The sequence below is a fragment of the Carassius gibelio genome, chromosome B15, assembly GCF_023724105.1.
Source record: "Carassius gibelio isolate Cgi1373 ecotype wild population from Czech Republic chromosome B15, carGib1.2-hapl.c, whole genome shotgun sequence".
NCBI lineage: Eukaryota > Metazoa > Chordata > Actinopteri > Cypriniformes > Cyprinidae > Carassius > Carassius gibelio.
In genome coordinates this window covers 5269041-5289822 of record NC_068410.1, presented here as the reverse complement: position 1 = coordinate 5289822, position 20782 = coordinate 5269041, and the positions used below count along the sequence as shown (strand labels likewise).

Genomic DNA, 20782 nt, shown 5'->3' with positions numbered 1-20782 from the left:
AAGTACATGCTGTGAACGAGACAAAAATGCAAAGAAAGAATGAAATGAATGAAAGAAAAAGAAAGAGCATCTACTGTATGACTCAGTCTCTCTTCATGGATAATAAATAAAAGCAGCTGTGTTTCTAGTATTTCTTTCTCAGCGCTCTGCTGACTCTTTTCATCTGTTTATTTCCACATCTGACTGTTTTCTTCCTTTTGCTTGTCCACTGCTTTTGGTCTCCTGTAGCCTTTCTTTTCCCCCATCTCTTTTTTTTTTCCATGCTCTTTCCTCTTGTGCTCTTTCCTGTTCTCTGAGAATATGAGATGAGCTAATCAGCTCCATGGGCTCAGCGGTGGGACGCTGGGATTTCTGCATCTGAGATCTGATCGATCGCTGCCTAGGGCAAGAATCATTTTCCTCCTCTCAGAATGACACACACACACACAAACACACACACACACACACACACATACATACACATGAAGTACACTCAATATGTGAGGCTGTATCAGTCTCGCTATCCTTCTATCACTGCACTTTTCCCCATCGGGTGGGAGAAAGCCACTGGAGGTTTGCAGTGGAGGTAATTAAGGGGAGAGGAAACCTCGGACAGGGGATTCAACACAAGCCTGAAAATCCCTTACTCTGCTTGATTTGATTCAAACATAAAAATGCTGTCAGGCAATCCTATTACTGCAAAAAAAAAATTACATATACATATATATATATATATATATATATATATATATATATATATATATATATATATATATATATATATATATATATATATATATATATATATATATATATATGTACACATTTATATATATAAACATTTTAACATTATTTTCCAAATTCAATTTTCGAACAAATTTGAATTATTTCCAACTTTTGGTGGAAAAATTTGGAAATACATAGTAGGTGTGAAATGTTTCTTTTTACCATCTTTCCCTCACAATATTACTTTATTTCTTCTTCAATATGACTTAATTCTGAAAATTATCACTACATAAATTTTTCATTTGGACTTTATTAAGACACTGCGATAAAAAAAAAAAAAAAACGTATCGTCCTCAGAAACGCGCACTGCAGCCTGAAGGTAGGAAAAAAATATTTAGGGTTGATCTACAATGGTTATATCTGGGGTCTTCTTCAATAAGGTGTGTGAGTTTGTGTGTGAGTGTGTGTGTGTGTGTGTGTGTGTGTGCATTTGTTAAGTTGCCTGGAAGGAACCGAGAGCATATCAGCGGGGTGCTTTCACTCTAGTCTGCCTTTGCAATTAAAAAACTCCACACACCTCTCAGACATGTTAACCTACACAGCTCACAGCTATATTCATGCATGTTGCAATTACATTTCAACCTACAGTGCAGTTCACTTCATTTATTTCCACACAGAGGGGAGGAGGGGAAGGGACGAGAGAGAGAGAGAGTCACACGGCAGCTTTAATAAGTTCAGCTTCAGTGGCTGTGTTAACTTCAGATGGAAATGAGCTGTTCTCAGTGAGGAGACGAGATCCTGGCACTGAGAGAGAGTTAAGGCCAGACACTGATCGCCTGAGGACGCCAAGGTCACACAGTGTTAGTATAGTGTCTGAGAGACACTGGACAGAGAAAGAGAGATCAAACATGAAAGAAACAGAAAGCAAAAGAGACTGAGAGACTTCAGAACGAATAACAAAAAAGGTTCAAACTTTTTATACTATAGTAACACTGATATATTAATATACGTATGCATTTTATTTTTTCTTCTTGTGAAAACTAAATCCTTAAAATCCTAAATCTATCAAAAATATGAAGCAGCAACTGTTATTAACATTGATAATTATAAGAAATGTGTTTTGAGCAACAAATCATCATATTTCAATAATTTCTGAAGGATCATGTGACACTGAAGACTAAAGTAAAAGCTGAAACTTATGGAATAAACTGCATTCTAAAAAATGTTCATATTTTTTAAATATTACTGTTTTTTTATCAAGTTAAAATAGCCTTGAATGAATGAATGCATGCATTTATATAGCACTTTATGGTGTAAAGCACTCTACAATCATGAGTGGGGGAGGTCTCTCCTCAACAAGCACCAGTGTACGGCATCCACCTGGATGATGTGACGGCAGCCACAGTACAATGACGCCAGTTACAGGAGGACAGGAGGGAGTCACAGAGCCAATCAGGTGGACGGGGATTATTAGGAGGCCATGATTGACAAGGGCCAGTGGAGAGAATTTGGCCAGGACACTGGGGTTACACCCCAACTCTTTACGAGAAGTTCCATGGGATTTTTAACGACCACAGACGGTCAAGACCTCATTTTAATGTGTCATCTGAAACACTGTGCTTTTTGGACAGTATAGTGTCCCTGTCAGTATACTGGGGCATTGGGACCCACACAGATCACAGGGTGAGCCTCACGGAGACCCCTTCCGACAGCAACCTAGTTTTTCCCAGGAGGTCTCCCATCCAGGTATTGACCAGGCTCAGCCCTGCTCAGCTTCAGGGTGATATGGCTGTGGTGGGGCTTGGTGAGCACAACACACTTTCTCTCTCTCTCTCTCTCTCTCTCTCTCTCTCTCTCTCTCTATCTCCACAATGCAATCAAATCCTGATGGATAAGATCAACTTCCTGTTGATGTGTTAATGTGTCACGAACGCAGATACTTTACTCTTGTCTATTTGTGTGTGCTCTGCAGTAAAAATCTCTCTATCTTTCCTTATCACGACAGAGGAGATAAAGAAACGAGCCTCAAGTATTCAAAGGCCTTAATGAAGCTCAAAATTCCCGTTTCCTGCAAACATGCCCTGTAGCACAGCGCTGAAACAAAGAAGAGCCTGAGTCACCACACAGGACTGCTCTGCTGCTTCAGAATCGCTTTCAGTCACAGCTGGCCCAACTCTGATAGGAGTATATGAGCACTGATAAGACACACGCACCACAGAGGGCTGTGGCCTATATGTAACACAATTAATTGGTGATTAGCAGGCCATTTAGTGGGATTTATTGGGCAAGATAAGCACAGGGTGTGCATTCGGCCTTTCCACAGAGATAGCTTAGCAACACCTGTACTAGTCGTAAAACGGAGTCAAAGAGTCGTAAAAAACAGAGGGTGGATCTGCTTGAATGCTAGAGATCGATGAACTCAACAGTATTCAGATACAGAAATTGAATGATCAAATGTAAAATAGCAATGCATATTCTTCACCGTGTACATCCTAAATTAAATCTAATAAATATGTTCAAGTTTAAAGTGTTTTTTATCTATGTGTTTTGTTTGTTTTTTGTTTGTTTGATGAAATTCATTGGTTCTGTGAACCAATATACCAGGGGTACTCAAATATAAATTTGAAAGGTCCACTTACCAATTTTCCATTCAGTCTGAGGTCCACAAAAGTGACCGTCAAATTCCAAATACAGAACTCCAACAACAAAAAAGGCATTCCCCAAAACTTTTGAACTATTCACAAAAAAATGACATGGTAGAACTTTTAATGTGAAAGGTGACACCTTCTTTGTGCCACCAGTTGCTTAAACTTGGGCATAAAAGGTGTTAGGGCCAGGCGGAGGCACTGATGTAAGTGTTCATTGGTGAGTGTGCTGCGGTAAGCATTTTTCACCATGTTCATGGTTGAAAAGGCAGATTCACAGCAGTATGTTGAGGGAAACATTGTGAGAATCTGAAGGGCCATCTTCTGCAGCTGAGGAACACCTGCTGCGGTAACCATCTTCGTCCAGAAGGTGACAGGGTCACAGTGAGATTCCTGCAGTGCTATGTTTTCTTGGAGCTCAATTAGCTCTGTTTGGAGAGAAGCAGCATTGGCCCATGGGAAGACTTTTGTGACTTCAGTTGAGAATTCTGCAACATTTTTGACAAGAAATGGATTTTCAATGCACAGCAAGACGTGTTTTGCCAGAGGGAAATCTTCAAAGCGAGTTTGGAAATTTTTAATCAGCTTTTCCAGGAATTCAGCATATTTGTGATGGTGATGTTTTCCTGCAGTCTGATCCAAAAGTCTTGGAAAGTGAAGCAGGTCCTGCTGTAAGTCACATTTGAAGACCTCCAGCTTCCTCTGGAAAGCACGGACAGCTGACATGAGGTCACACACTGTGGTGTTTTTGCCCTGGAGCTTTATATTAAGGTCATTGAGATGGGAAGTAATGTCAGTTAGAAAAGCAACAACTTCCATGTCTTCTTCATTCTTCATGAAATCCACAAACGGTTTGGCTTTTGCACTCTTCTGATTCAATAGAAATGTCTCCAGCTCTTTCCGCAGTGCCCAAAATCGCTCCAGTACCTTGCCTTTACTAAGCCACCGGACATTGTTGTGAAGGAGCAAATCATCAAATGTTGCATTCACCTCTATTAAAAATGAGCGCAACAAACGATGTTGAAGAGCAGAGGATGCTCTTAGATAGTTGACAAGTTTCATAACAGTTGTCATTACTTCTGAATACTTTTCTCCAAGGCTGGCACACAAAACCATCTGGTGAATTATGCAGTGGTATGTCATGAGGTCAGGGTGGTGAGCTCTCAAGCGTGACACCAATCCCCTCTCTCTCCCAATCATACATGGTGCACCATCAGTAGCAATGGAAACAACATGCTTCAGGTCTATCTCTCTATCTCTAAGCATCTGTGTCACTGCTTCATAAATGTCATCCCCCCTTGTGTGTCCTTGGAGGTTTTTGAGACCCAAAACATCTTCATGAAATTCTCCCTTTTCTTCATCAAAAAATCTGACAAAGACCATGAGTTGTGCATTGTCTGTGTTGTCTGTGGATTCATCCACAGCCAATGAAATGAATTTGGCTTTTTTAATAGCAAAGCGAAGTTGTTCAAGCAAATCATCAGCAAGTATTTCAGTTCGTCTTGCAGCAGTGGAATCAGAACAGGGTATTTGGCTTATTTTCTGGATTATTTCATCCTTTTGAGTGCCTTCAAACAGAGCAGTCACCACTTCACTCATACACTCCTTGACTATTTCAGCATCAGAGAAGGATTTCTTGTGTTTTCCCAGGACCCATGCTACTCTTAGTGAGGCTTCCGTTGCCCGCTCCTGTTGTGTGGCTGATCTAACTAATACACTGCTTGTAGCTTCATAGGATGATTTCAGCTGGTTTATTTTTATGGTCCTTACCTCTGTGTTCTGAGGGTAATTTTGTTCAAAATGTGCATGCTTGGTGTCATAATGGCGTTTTACGTTACCGCTTTTGATGATTGCTACCGTCTCGGTGCAGATTAAACACATTGGCTTTCTGCTTCCCGCGGGGAGCACGAATGCATATTTTTCTGTCCACTCACTCTTAAACTCGCGGTTTTCAAAATCCACTTTTCTTTTCTTATCAACGGCCAACTTTGAGCACGCCATTTTCACTTTCAGTTAGCAAAAAAAAAAAAAAGGGTCAGTTATCGATATTTGCACTGCTCGCAAATGGTGAGAATGCCTGCCCGCCTGGCCCAGATGATGTGATCGGGAGATACATCTGGCTGCCTTGAGTGAGCGAACGATTGACGTAGTGACGACGTTGCTATAGCGACGCTGTTACAGCTACTGTGATTGGACAAAGATGAAGCAGCCAAACCGAGTAGACGCCTCAAAGATAAATAGCGCGGAATCACAATTGCTCACCCCTTTGAAAATTATGGATTATGATTAAATTAGTATGTTGTGTTTGGCATCGGTCCAGATTTAACTGCGCCTGGGTCCGGATGCGGACCGGAGTCCGCCTATTGAGTACCCCGGCAATATACCGTTATACATCCATTTTCTTTCTCAACTGTTTACCTTCACCTAAACCATAAGCAAATGTGTTTACAAGGATACTTGCAGAGACATGCATTTTGACATAATTCCGTGCTTATGTGTCATTTCATTCACAAATAGACACGGATGTGAACGGAATCCGATGTTCACGTTCATCTGTGTGGCTCTCAAGGACGCGACGCAACAAAATACTATAGAACCCATTATAATCAGTGATGCTGTCTACACTGGATGTGGCGCGGCATGACACAAATCCCCGACAGTAAACTGATGCCTCGTTATCTTTATGACGTACTGACACAAAGTTCAAATGATTTGCAAAGGTTGCTTTGTCGTGCACAGTGTAGATAGACTTTGGGGTCGTTTACATGTCCCGCTTTTACGCGCCACTTTCTCCTGTTTTCCAAAGCATTCGGAAGCTTGTGCTTTTGTGGAGTTTGGCACTACTAAGCAACTGTGACCTGCGCTGTCAACAGCGACCCATAAATTTTAAGAAATGATCAATGGATTTCCAACGCTTGCAGTAGCTCTGCTACTAAATTCATTAATAAATGGGTATCGTGTCCAGTGTAGATACTGAGACACTGTGAGCAAAGAAAACAATCAGTAAAAAATAACGATCAGTATACTAAACATCACACATCCTGCAATTTGACTATTGTGGATGTGCACATCGCGATATCAATGAAGAAACGATATATCGTGCAGTCCTACTACTAAATACAAATATTCAACAAAATAAGAAAATGCTAAATAAGAAATAAAAAGTGTTAATTAAAAAAAAGAAAAATAATAAGAAGAAATAAATAAATAATAGCAACAATAATAATATTAATACGTTTGCAGTACAACTGTAAAATTGCAATAATAAAATAAAAATTAGTTTGTGTGGAGCATCATTTACTGCAATCTGAGTTACTGAAAACACCAAGACATTAGATGCTCACATATAGTAAAAAAAAAATAATAAAGGTGCTGCACTTCACTCTGAAACATTCAATGCATATTTTCCCTCTGAAAATGTCAATGCATACATTTAATTAATTTTGCCTTAATATAGTTTTTTTTACTCAATTTAAAACATAAATATTTTATTAATTAACGTTAGCCTTGACAAACTCTAGACATTCAGATTCAGTTTTATTTTGCATTCGAAACATTGCCAACATCAGCACAGGCTTGCTAGGGGTTGAGTTGAGATGGCATTCACCGTATCAATGAGCTCAGAAAGTGACAAAACCAGTAAAATGCTTAGTCAAAGTCCTAAAATTCTCCCTTACAGTCTGACAGCTTCGTAAAGTACAATCTGACAGTTTACGATAGTAATGGACAGAAAAAAGCTACACTGTATATGCCCGACTTAAGATCAGAGGGCTCCGAAAAGTGAGCTGCCACTCTCTGTCATTTGACGTTATTCAAGAAAGCGCCACTGAAGCTCTTCAGAACGCAGACGCCAGGCCTCATATTTCAAACTCAGAATTCGCATCACGACCTCAGCCGAAACATCCATCCTCACGAGTCCCATCTGGGGCCGGCGGAGGATTTAGGAAACAAAAGCGAGGAGAGGAAGGCCTCTGTCAGCTGTGAAACAGATCCGCAGGGTCTCCTCTGGCTGTGGGGTCAGGGGCAGCCCGGAGAGAGAAGCAGGGCTCCTCTGGGAGACTGCGGCCCATCATGCCCAGGGGCCCCCCAGTCTGGAGGGCTGAAACAATAAGAGTAGTCTTTCTGCCTCTGGCTCCAGTCAATCTCAACAGACACCCCGAAACAGATGGAGAACGGCTGAGGCTTTCCTAAGAGAAGATGACGCTGAATGTGTACAGTGACAGTGTGTAAGTGATGTGTGACACTCAGAAGTCATTCTGAATATCACTGCTGCTGTATGAGACCTGACGATCAAGGCTCTGTACTGCACACTAAACTCTTTACTATTTTTTTACCAATTACTTTTTTTTTATTACTTTAATTTTACTTTTATCTTTTACTAATTTTTTTTAACCAGATTTTTCTGATAAAAAGATAACGTGACTCAAAATTTGGTGATAATACATTAATATGACTGTGGAATTAATTAATTAAAATAATATTTGTAATATCACTAAAATATTTAACAAAATAAGAAATTACTAAGTGTAAATAAAAATAAAAAAATCGAGCATTTAAGAAAAATCTGAGATACTGAAAACACCAGTCATGTGCCGCTTAAGTTTAAAAGAACACAATGACGTGCTTTTCTCTGAAACATGCAACACATATCTCTATAAAACAAACAGCATTAAAACATCACATATTATGCAAAAAAAAAATAAGATAGTAAGACTAAAATGTATTCGTAATAAGAGAAATCTAAATTTTCGACCATTATTTGTAATATTAACTATATATTATCTAGATTTTTTTTTCCACTTTCTTTTAAGAAAATGTGAGTGGTTTACCCATGAAAGTAACAAAACATTTCAAAAAGCTATCTCTTTGTCACATGACCTCTTAGTGTGCATGGTGACATCCAGTTATCATATCTACAATAAAATAGATTACTTTGATGTAAAAACTTTTTGCATTCGGATCAAATGTTGAGTCAAAAATGTGTCGAGAAAACACAACTTACATTATTTAAAGTTGAAATTATAGATCATCCATAAAATTACTTGTATGTATGGTTTGCATGTTATAATTGTGCATACTACGCAATTTATACATACTCAGATACTCAGAACTGTACAAATAGAATGAAATCAAAAATACAGATTATGATGAGAGATATTTTTGTCAAACTAGTCTTATATGTGGCTAAAAAAATGTGTAAAAAATATGTGGCATTATGCCACTGTCAGGCAATACAAAATCTTCGACGTATACTGGCATCTTGTGAATGACAAATCAGAAAAAGAGATGTATGAAGGCGTCATATTCCTCACATATAAATAATTCACCTGTCGTCCTCATGTCCTCACCCTCAGAAAATTCACAGCAGCAGGATTCAGCTGCTTGTTAGTGGATGAGGGCGACCACGTCAGTTTAGATACAGCAGTGGACGAAATAATCTGAGTTGCTCGTGTCACACAGAGACGCTGTCACTCTTCCTCACTGCTGCTGACAATTAAATCAGCCCCTCATGTGTATATTTACGAGACCCCTCAGTGTGTGAAAACACTTTTATTCTCTGGGGACGGCTGTGATGCCTGTCCTACAGTATCTCCACTTGGTCGCATGCAAAACAACGGTATCTGCAATTAAACTCGGGACAGCATGCAGGCTGAAGATCCAGTGTGTGTGTGTGTGTGTGTGTGTTGTGTGTGGTGAAGAGATTTAGAGTCACACTGGGAGATGTGTGAGTGAAGCGCTCTGCCAATTACATCTTGTTTTTGTTTTTCCCCATTGAGGGAAAGCCGAGTGACTTTGACCAATGTTTCCACTGTATATCAGGACAACTCCCACTTGCAGGAGAACCACACACGAGAATAAATTAAGAGCGTTAAACATTCATTTCCCAACAGAGGATGTTCTAGTCGTTTAAATAGACTTCACAAAGCCATGCCAAAAAACGCAGGCCAAATTCCCATCAACTCAGCGGGATGGAGCAAGTGCATCTCAAAGTTTCACCTCCCAATCCAACTAAGCTGGCAACTTTTCATTCTATTAAATTTTTAATATGAAAAAAAAAAAAAAACTAGCACTGATTTAAAATAGATGAAAGTTGCTAAACTGGATTGTTTTTGTGTGTGTGTGAATCAGTACTTGCCAATCATTCAAATAAGTTTAAATGGTATGCTTCAATTAACTGATTAATATCTCAATGACAACACTAATTGAATTAAATTACTTGAATTAGATCAAACTGTCCGCATCTATAAACTGCTACATTCATTAAATATTCTAAATGTTCTTGGCAAAAAATGCCTGTTTTGTTGAAATGGAAGGTCCTGATAGAAAACTCTATCTATACCTACTCAAAATATATGTGTACCAACTCTTAATCTGGCCTTGAGCTCTTTCCATTTTTGCATACTGTACTGCACCATGTATCCAAGGACAATTAGAACAGAATTTGATTCAACAGCAGATCTGAGTCTTCCCAAGGTCAAGCTTCCTCTCTGTGTTTTTTCCTGTTCCAGTCTCACCTCTTAGAGGGAAGACAACTTGACCCGAGCCCTCACTTGGCACCATCAACTCGTAGATGAATATGGCACTCAGGGATCCAAGCCAAGACAGAAAAAACAACAACTTCTGTAAAGTTGCCAGAAACATAAGCATGGCGGGCAAAGAGGGTGGGGGAAAAAAAGTTGAATGCCTTTTAAATATCATTTAGGAGATGGCAGATGAGATTGCAGTGTAATGGAAGTTGGATAACATATCACGTTTATCTGATGGCTTACGGCCTATAACGTTTTTTGGGAGAACGTACATGACAAGGACACGGGATGCCGGTAGGAGTGCCTCAGGGTTCGCTACTGGGTCACACAAGTGTGATTACAGGTTGGCGTGTGAATCACAGTTAATATTTCAACCCTGAAAAGAAGACTTTACTCGAATGAGTGCTTAAACCTAGTGTTTAACAGCTGATAGGACTGGGGAATTCCAGATAATCTGATGAGCACATCATTCTGTGGATCACTGATATTGAATCTCTGACTCTTTACGTCTTTATGACTGCATGTTGTGTAATATAACTTTACGACCGTAATTCTTTGCGGATTATTCAAAGAGATCGAAACTGTGAGCGGCGGATTCCTTTTAAAGTCCAGACGTCCAATGCTTTGAAGACTGACACTCTACCCCGGTAAGCATCAAATCCGGATAGCCACGCCTGAGATGTCACGACACCATCTGTTCCCTCTCCAGTTGCTTGAGAACACATAAAAAAAAGCAAGACTGCATTTACAACACACAACTTCCTGCCTGCCCGTAATTACTCGGGAGCTCCCGTGAATGTCGTACATCCCCTGAGGATGCCACTTCAACACGTCTGACATTTCTCCTCTCAATTAAAATCCCTCTTTTATGCCACATATAAAGATTTGTGTGTGGCAGACTAAACGCTGCCAATCATCACTGCGAGCACGACGAGGTTTTCTATCCAGTATGCATTAAAACCCTCACATTAGCATAAGTTTGTCCCATGCATGCCAAGCAAACATGTTTCACGTCAAGATCACTGGAACGAAATGTAGCTAAAACGGCGCTAAACATGAGCCTAATGGCTGGTTTATTTTTATAAATAAATTGCAGGGTGCCACAAAGCTTAAAAAGTGTCTGTGCTGACTCATTTCTTGCGGTCGAGGAACATGGCAACCATGCAAAGTTAACATTCTGGTATCTCCAACCAAGGACGAGGAGCATGAGAAAGTGATTATTAAGATAATAATTATTATTGTTGAGACTAAAAGTAGGGGAAGAAAACAAAAATCAAGTCTGAAAATTAGCTGTGATGCCGCAAGCTTTCAAAGTGATATACAGCCAGAGGAACGCAGGGCTGCAATAATCCTTAGCATAGCAGCAGAAGTGCCCACACTAGGGACCTTCGCCAGACAGCTTGTCTTACATTAGCAAAGCACAGGCCAACCCGAAATCTGAGCGTGTGGAACAGTTTCTCTAGTGAGGACTCTAATGCCAAGCCAAAATCCTTTGTTTCAGTTAGCGACAACAATAGGTGTAAGAGCAGTTCACAGATTAGGACAGAATCTGTTTGGCTAGCAGCCAGACAGCGCTAGCATTATACTATTAGGGCTTTTATTGTTGCACAGACCTCAAATATCTGAGAACAGTGTGAACAAAGCCTCAGGAACATGGAATTTGTTCTGCTTGGTTTCTGATAACCGTGCAAATGCTGTAAGTGAGCCAAACTGAGATTGGGGGGGGGGGGGGTTGGGTTGGTAAATTGGATTAATTATAATCTATACTCATGAACATCACTTTTGACAACTTTGATACAATTAATTTTATGAAGGACTTTGTTAACAGAATTAGCTGCACATCTGCCATTTGTCACTTCATGTATATGAAAAATCTTTAAGTATATTAAATGCAAATCTGCATCTTAAATTCACTGCATGAATTTCACAGAATTTTGCACAAAATCACATGCGATTTTTGAGTAGTCTTGAAAAATTTGAATGTAAACCCAACGTTTCCCATGTGTTGATATGTTTTTACATGCAAAGTTCAGATGATCTGATTAAATGAGACTATGCATGTTTAAAAACGTAAAAACATTAAATTCATGTTAACGTTCAACACGCAAAATTCACATTACAGTAATTTACACAAAATCAAATTATTTTTGTATGGTTTTAGAACATTTGACCTTTAAATCCAAAAGTTTTGCATGTGATGGCCTCAAATGTTCTGAAATAAAATTTCAAGTGTTAATGTTGTTAATGTGAATTTAATGTTTGTTTTTTTCTGTAACTTCTTTAAAAGCATTTATACATCTTTACACTTTATACATGCACAACATTAAATTCGCATTGTGCTCAAAATCAAACTATTGCAGAATATTTAATATGCTAACTCAATGTTTCACAATTTAACATGGTTTTACATGTAAAGTTAAAGCTTCAAATGAGTTTTTCTTTAAAAAATTTTAATACATTTAAAATTGATCTATATTTGGTTGAAAATGTATATAGCTGACTTTATCTTAATGCACTTAATATTAAGCTCACCACACAAAATCCGCATTAATTTACACAAAATTCCAACTACCATTGTGTTGTTTTTGACTCTAAAAGCCAAATATTTAACCAATGTTTTGGTTTGACATAAACGTCAAATCTCAAATAATCTGAATACAACTTTTGAGAGACCAGACTGATCTGATCATATGCAAGTTCTGTTGCACACACTTTGTTGAGCAAATACATCAAATTCCTTTACTTCTTCTCCATGGTTATACTCTAGAGATGATAGCACATCATATAGTAGCTCCTTAGCTACAATTTCAAGGTCAAGCCTTGGATAATTACGCCTCTTGGAGGACTTGTCTGCCTGGGGAGCTCGCTATTCTGCTTTACACCCCGTCTGCTCTGGGATTAGCCCCGGGGCAAGGAGCTCTTCCAGATTCTGATCAAGCCTCTCACTCAACTGGCATGAAAGCTTCTTCATCAGCAGGTAAAGCATCCCAGCATGAGGTGGGAAATCAAAGAATACCAAGTTTATATGAAAGTCTGGGCCTGAGACAATCTTTAAAATCATTGACATCACTTATATCAGTGCCTGCCAAACTGTATCAAACGGATGTGGTCCACTTGCAAATGAGCGAAATTTTTGTATTCCACAGCCTTGGTTTCCTGTAGAAGCCCAATTAGACTGGGCAGAGTTACAAATAGGAGGGGGAGGGCTGAAAAGACCCCGTAATTGAGGAAAATCACTTACCCACAATGCAACAGGGCTGAGGGGGATCAAAGGTAGCCTGTGTATATGTGAAGGTGAACAAACCGGGAGGGGGAGGAGGGTCCATGTTTTCAAATCTACTAATTAGTGGAGCCTCTTTTTCCTTGCTAATTTAATTCTCTTCTCTCAAGTCTTTTGATTGTGCTCTCCCCACCAGACCGACACCTCCAAAAGAGAGCGTTAGCATTTCAAAAGTGTATCCAGGCTTTCCCAAATAGAATGGTCACTAGGAAGCTGATCCTGTGAGGAAAGAGAATGAGGTGGAAAGGGAGGGGGATTCAGAGAAGGAATGGCCTTCAACGCCATCTTTCAGATTCCAAAAACACTAGGTTTTAGGTTGTAAAATGAGCCACAGAAAGCGTACAGCTCATCCAACCCAATAAAGGCTGAGTTGGGATAACTTGAGCCCAAAGTGGGTTCTGCTGAGCACTGCAAAAAATGCCAAAATACGGATGTGTCTCTTTGTACAAGACTAATCCATATAATCACAATCTTTCCAAATAATACGTGCGCATGCATTTAGTTTTCACTATGATGGGTTCCCCGAAAAACCTTTCTTCTTAAAAGAACCTTTCATTACTTAGTGTAAAGAACAAAAATTCAAAGAGCGCTTTTCCAGTATATTTTGTGCAATTAAAAGTTTCCATGGATGTTAAAGTTTCTTCATGGAACCATCAATGCCAATAAAGAAAAAGCTCATCCAACCTAACAAATGCCCAAATAGAGTACTTTTTCATTATTATTATTATTTTGTACAAAATAAATCCATAAATCACAATCTTCCCAAATAGGCCTAATGCATTAATGCATTTACTTTCCGTCCTAAGAAATGTGTCAAAAATCTCAGTTTATACACTTTCACACTTTTTGTTTCAAGTTCCCCAAATAATATTCCAATGAACAGTTCTTAAAAGAAACATTATTTCCCTTGTGTGAAAAACATTTTAATAAACTAAAGAACCTTTTCTCCACACATAAAGAACCTTTTGTCCAATTAAAAGGTTCTTCAAGGAACCATAGATGCCAATAAAGAACCATTATTTTCAATAATGTAGACGAAATGTGAGATGTAAAAGTGGCAGAAAAGCAGCTCTTTGCTGTTTATGTTTTTGGACAGAGCTCAGTCTGCTTTTTTACTCCCTGGGGAAGCTATTGTGGACCCCGAGTCCTTCATGAAAAGCCCCTCCCCTTTCTCTGGGCCTAACAATTACCCCGTTGAGACGACACAATGCATGAACCCCGTGTCAGCCCCCACTGGGCTTTTCTGCGTGTCGGCTTGCTTTATCTGTCAAAGGCAATGCACTAACCGACAACAAAAAGGCAAGTCTTAAAAACAGTCAAAATAGGGGGGGGGGCAGTGACAGCATTAGGATAGTGTTAGAAAAGCTGGGGGAAAAATGTGCAGTGTTGTGCAATAAGGCACTTGAGTGGTTTTGGAACATTTAGAATTCTAACGCAATGTTCACATGCATTTGCAAAGTTCAAATGTGATTACCATGATCAATTTTACATTCACATTCAATTTGTGTTTGACATGTAAACCCAGTGTTTCACATGTGACGCAAATGTCAAGAAAATGTAAAATCTTTAAACATACATTAAATGTAGATTAAGTTCACCACATGAAATCCACATTAATCTGCTTAAAATCCCACTAGAAAAGCCTTAAAAATAGTGCAATATTGCCCATATTTCCTTTGAATTACAGATAAACAAACATTGAGTCAAGATGACACAGATTTTTCGGTCTAATCACAACCGTATGTTCCAGTTCCACTCATTTTCATTTTGAATAGATAGCGATCTAAGCCAAGAGCCACCGTAAACACTCCTTTTCCCTATAATCTTGGTCTAAAAAGCCTACCAGACCCATTGAGGCATCAAAAACGCCCCCTTTCCAACCTTTAAACGTCATTCCAGCGTCTCTTACAATCTCGCAGCTCATTCCCAGACAGTCCGACGCAGCGAGCACCGCAGCGCATCGCTCTTTACCCTTCATCACCACGCTGGCCCTGTGACAGCCCAAGGGGTACGCTTGCATTCCTCAAGGGTTTCAAATACCACAAGAGTGCTGGGAGATATAAACAGGGGGACGCGGTCACAGGAAAGGACGTCCCAAGGGCTTTGAATCAAACCCATATGAGGCATCAAGTCCCTGTGAAGCGTTTATCACTGGGAGCGCTGCTTCAATAAGTATCGATGAAGAATTAATCTGCTAATTAATCAAATTAAACAGCTCTCACATGCTCATTAAAGGTTAAGCATGAGAACCCAATCGGTAGAACGGCATGGAGATAGTAAAAAATAAACACAAGGTATGGAACCCTGTCTAGCCATCCCGCCCAGCAAGAGTCTGTATAGATTTGTAAATCCACCATCGCCCCCTAATCCCAAGCACCATGTCGTTTAATTCCGCCTAATTAGGCTTAGGCAGACGTTAATTGGGATTTAGGTGAACGTGGCGCACACAGCTCAGTGGGCGCTGTCATTTTTCACAGGTGTGTGAGGATCAGGGTTACTAATCCCTTGGCCTGTTCTCAAAGACTACTTCCTGATGGGAAATCGCCACAACTACTGGTGTTTTTTGTCAAAATTGGCTTTCCCCCCCCCCGATATCGTTATTAGTATTGCTGTAGCTGCTGATGATATTCTTATTACCATTATTATTGCAAGGGCGACCACGCATGGATTTCATCATCTAGAAATCATTTCATTACACCATATTGTGAATCGTCAAGGCCAGTGTGCAGGTCCTGAGTGGAGAGAGAGAGAAGGAGCGCCTGAGACAGATCCATCGCTCACCTGTGAGACCAGAGGTCATTAATTGGCCTCCAGTGCCTGCTGTGCCCCGTCAGACACTGACAATTTATTATCTGCACTTAGGAGACCATCTATCCCAACTTCCACCATGCCACATCGCAGGGGTTCATCTGATGGATTCCTTCGTGCTTTCTTTTTGTTTCTTACTCTCTTTCTCTCTCTCTCTGTTTAGCCGCCTTACATATATGGACACACCCACTCTGAGGATCAGAGAACATGTGCGGCACTTTGAGAGGATGCAAATACCCTGTGCTTCCTTTTAGGACCGCCCATTTAACCTATATCTCACACAAACATGTACAGTTTTATCTTGTTGAGTTTACAGTCTCTGCTTCCTGGCTCAACCTGTTTGATTGACAATGAAGTGCAAAGATGATGAAAGGTACGCCTCAACGATTTTTACAAAAAATGTCGGACATGCCTTATACATTGACCAATTATTTTACAATTTTCTGTAAAATAATGCTTCTTTGATCATATAAACTGAAAGAAGACATTGAATCTGTGTACATATAATGTTTCTGTCACACCAAGACGATTTAAAGCAATCTTATTGAAAAAAAAATAAGCTCACTGAAAAATGTGTAAATATTAAATGAAATTTTTTTTTTATCAACACCAAGCTTGAAATCGAGATATTCTGTGCAGTCGCTGAAATAATATTATATAACAAGCTGCATGCATAAAATAATTTGTCAATTCTGATTAAAACAGCTTAAGATGTTACAATAAAAATTAAGTTAACTGTTATAAATGCTAGTGAATTAAGGTCTCCTAACTACCATAATTATTATTTTTTTAATTATAATAATTTTCAAAAAACGTTCATACTTTTTCATTAATTATTATTACTTATATATATATATATATATATATATACAAAATTATAAAAACATTTATGTTTATTTAGAAAATTTGCTAAAAAATTACATTCAACAGTGTCTTCAAAGGTAATCTAAATGTAAAAAACTGCGGAAAGAAGCTTGCATAATTTTTTTAATCCTAAAAGATGTTTCATTGTTAAGAGTAAATATCTTAATATATTACAATAAAAAACTTTTACATGCTAGTGAATATAGAACTCAAACTATCATTATTAAAATTGTAAAATTATAATTATTTAAATATATTATAATATTTTGGCATTTATTATAACTAAATTATATATTTATATATATAATTGTTACAATTTATATTTATTTTTACATTTGCTAAAAAAACTACATTCAACAGCAAAGGTAATAAAGATGTAAAAACAGAGTAAAGGAACATGCATCATTTCTAAAATGTAAATATATTGCCATTATTGGACATTTTGCAAGATTGCATATTGAAATATTCATGCATGAAGTATTGGTAGCATATTTTCAGCCACTTTATATTTCTACAGTCTCAAATTTGTCCTCAACACAAGCCTCTTGTCACGGCCTTAAAATCTCGATTTGCTGTTTTATCAATTAAGGATTGCATCTTTGGGTTAAGCGCCGCCGATTTTCGGAGGTCATGGAAGAGCTGGTAAATTCTTGACAGATGACATTCGAGCCTCTAATAGGGACAGTTTGACGTACAGTAATAAAACGGGCTCCTGCGGTGAGACATGAATCAGGGCCACATGACGGATGTGCTCTGTCTTAACTATCATTTCCCAGCCTCACAACAGCCATGAGCTAATCAGCAAGTCCTCACAGGCCTCACTGTACAACAGACAATGATTAGAACAACACCATCATTCATTGTCACAAGCAGAAAACACTGCTCAGTAGCCAGAAATCAACACCAACTTCTCATATGTCAACGCTCTTTGGCAAAAACATCCGGTTCCTCGCTCAATCTACAGTTGGGATTGTCGCCATGTCCTTCAACGGCACTTGAAATCTTCCAGCTGACTGTAAGCACGGCGGTTAAGACTCGAATCACGAACGCCGTTGCTGACTGTGCCAAAACACAAGCCGTCCTTGACACGGTTGTCTTCAGATCTAATGATAGCACATGCTTTTACAATGCCTAGCATAATTACAGAGCTCTGTACCTGAACGCAACCGGGAAGAGTTTGTGTTTCTCCATCTCTCAGAGAAGATGAGCCCTACCATGAAGTTCAAACCGTGACCCTTGACCTTTCTCCCTGCGGGTGCTTGTTAAAGCGCTACACTGTTTCCTCAAAGCGCAGATGCCTCTCAGCAGTGGTGCGGCTCACAGCTAATTCTCGGAGCGACTCCATTGGAATCCAATATAAGCAAGGCACATGGGAAAGGAATCCATGCTTTCCCCCAAATTAATTTCCTTGGTGAAATACGACTTCATTCGACAATCCTCCTCTCTGTTTCAGCTCGCTGATAGACATGATTTAAGCTGTTTATTTCTGATTACATTAATCAAGCAATCACTTCATCTTGTAATCACGAGCAGACGTAAAAAGTCTGTAATTTGTTGCCTTATGTTTTATTTATACGGTTGCAGTTGTAAATTCATCTAGTTACTCTTATTCTCTCTCTCACTCTCTTTTCTATGTATGTATGTAGAATTGCACAATATAATCACAGAAAGTAATCCAATTGTTAAGCTGAAGTGTGGCATTTAGGCACCAAACACAATTCTTTAAATAGGTTTTATCTGCCATTGGACAGGCAAACAGATAGCCCTGCCCAAAACTCATGCTATTGGTTGAACCAGTGATGGATGGTCAGGATGCTCAAGCAAACTGCGATTATTAATTAGCTAATTAATTGAAGGGATACTTCACCCATAAAAATTTAAATTCTGTTACCAGTTACTCACCCTCAAACCTGTAATTTTATGAGCACAAACAAAAATATCATGAAGAATGCAACCAAACAATTGCTGGTGGCCATTGACTTCCATAGTTTGGGGGATAAACTACTATGGAAGTCAATGGCTAACTGCAACTGTTTTGTCAACAACACTCTTCAAAACATCTTATTGTGCTCAATGGAAGAAAGAAATTCAAACAGGTTCGGACCAACATTATGATAAAATTTTCATTTTGAAGTAAACAATCTCTTTAACACTGCTATTTTCAAGAAATTAACCGAGAAACGGCTCACTTGCTAGTAAATTTCACAAAGAATTACAAAGAATCTGCATACATTGTAGTATACATGAAATATTGAAACAGAAAGACTGAAATAGTATTTCCTTGTAAAAGGTACTCCAATAATCTTTGTTTATTTACAGCTCAGAAAAATCAGTTTTTTGCAGTGCTGTTGTCTCTGCATATAAGCTAAATGACAAGAAAGCATTTTAAAAGTAAGCCTACTTGAAAATGACACACTTGAGTTTAAAGCTATAATATTCTTCCAGGCTTTAACTTGAACACAATTACTTCAGACTCAACGATAATCACAAAGCAAACTGAGGCAATAAAATAAAGCAATCAACGATTTAAGTCATAAACCAGACTGTCTCTTTAAATCACGGTGTTAAAGCAGCATTGCAAACAGACCCATTCACAGTCAATGGGACCTGGCTGACAGAGAAGTTTCCTCAAAGTAGCAAGCATGCAGTGAGCACCAGGTCTATGCTGACATGCCCGAAAACCCAAAGAGAAAGGAATCCAGTTAAATCTGTGACAGAGTTACCAGGTTTGCAGATAAAAAAAAAGGGTCATAGTTTGGTTTAGCAGAGCTTTAGTCAGTTATTTGTGAAGAAAGAGGATCAGGGGCGACGTCAACCGGGATTATGCAGGTCTATTACATTCGGCTTAAGGTTTCTGTCAAAATCTCTGCTCAGAGCAGTTCCACCCGGGCCTGCCAGAGACTGGAAACTGAAGGAGGGACAGTGATCTCAGATTGAGGTGGTCTAGGCACAGCTATGGGATGGTTTAAACCAAGCGGGCGATCAGAATGTTGAATGTAAAAATAATAATGATGCAAAAAAAACTTCAAGAGCCAAAGTGAACTTTGCCTAAATGCTTGGTTAAAGCAACAAATGATTTTCTTATTCACAAGAACAAGACAAACAGGTTTAGCATGACTACGAAACACATTAAGGAAGCAAGGCATCCACAATATAAGCTACCTTAACAGTAGTTAATCAGTTTTTTTTTTTTTTTAGCACCTTTAAAAACCAGGCTTGTAACAAGAAGACTTAAAAATACATTTCTACAGGGTTCCAACACTTCCTATAAAAGATTGACATGAGTTTTCCAGTCAAAACCAAGGGAGCGCTGTTTCTTACTAATGCTGACTGAAGTAAAAAATGACATCGGCTTTGATTTAGCATATTAACACTGGACCAACACTGCCAGGATAGCACCACAAAATAAGACAAACCCGTTCTCATTCTTCACTTTTCCCTGCACAAAAACTTTAAAAGCTAACGAGAATTAGCTAGCAGTTGCTCAATGACAGGTTTTAAATGCACAGCAAATAAAAGTTACGCCTCATGCACAGTTATAGGACAGGCCACTAATGCTCTCATATGCTTCACTTAAGTCTGCGGAAACATCGTGATCTTAAAGCAAAGTAAACGTTTTGATTCTTAAGCAAGCATGCCAAGATAATGCCTTTCAGTGAGTACTACTGTTACATTAGCAGAGCATGATAAATGAGGGGATAGTGTTCAAAAATAACTTCCTGATCATTTCGCCAACTAGGTAATGAGCATTTGAAAATGATACAGTAAAGTCAGATATAAAACAGAATCACATAAACGTGTACAAAATTAGGCTATATACGCAACTTATCAGCACAGTATTGAAAGACTCGCAAATGTCAAGCGTTCACCAAATTTCACTGGAACCATATCAAGTGGGGTTTTTTTTTTTTACTTTGCAGAAAGTGCTCGTTCAAAATATATTATTCAACTAA

The 20782-nt window shown here is 38.8% G+C and overlaps 1 protein-coding gene across 6 annotated transcripts in view; it reads right to left on the bottom strand.

Annotated features, from left to right (window-relative positions):
• The window catches only part of robo1 (roundabout, axon guidance receptor, homolog 1 (Drosophila)), a 257538-nt gene that overhangs the window by 140301 nt on the left and 96455 nt on the right, over positions 1-20782 (bottom strand). The window lies entirely within an intron of this gene.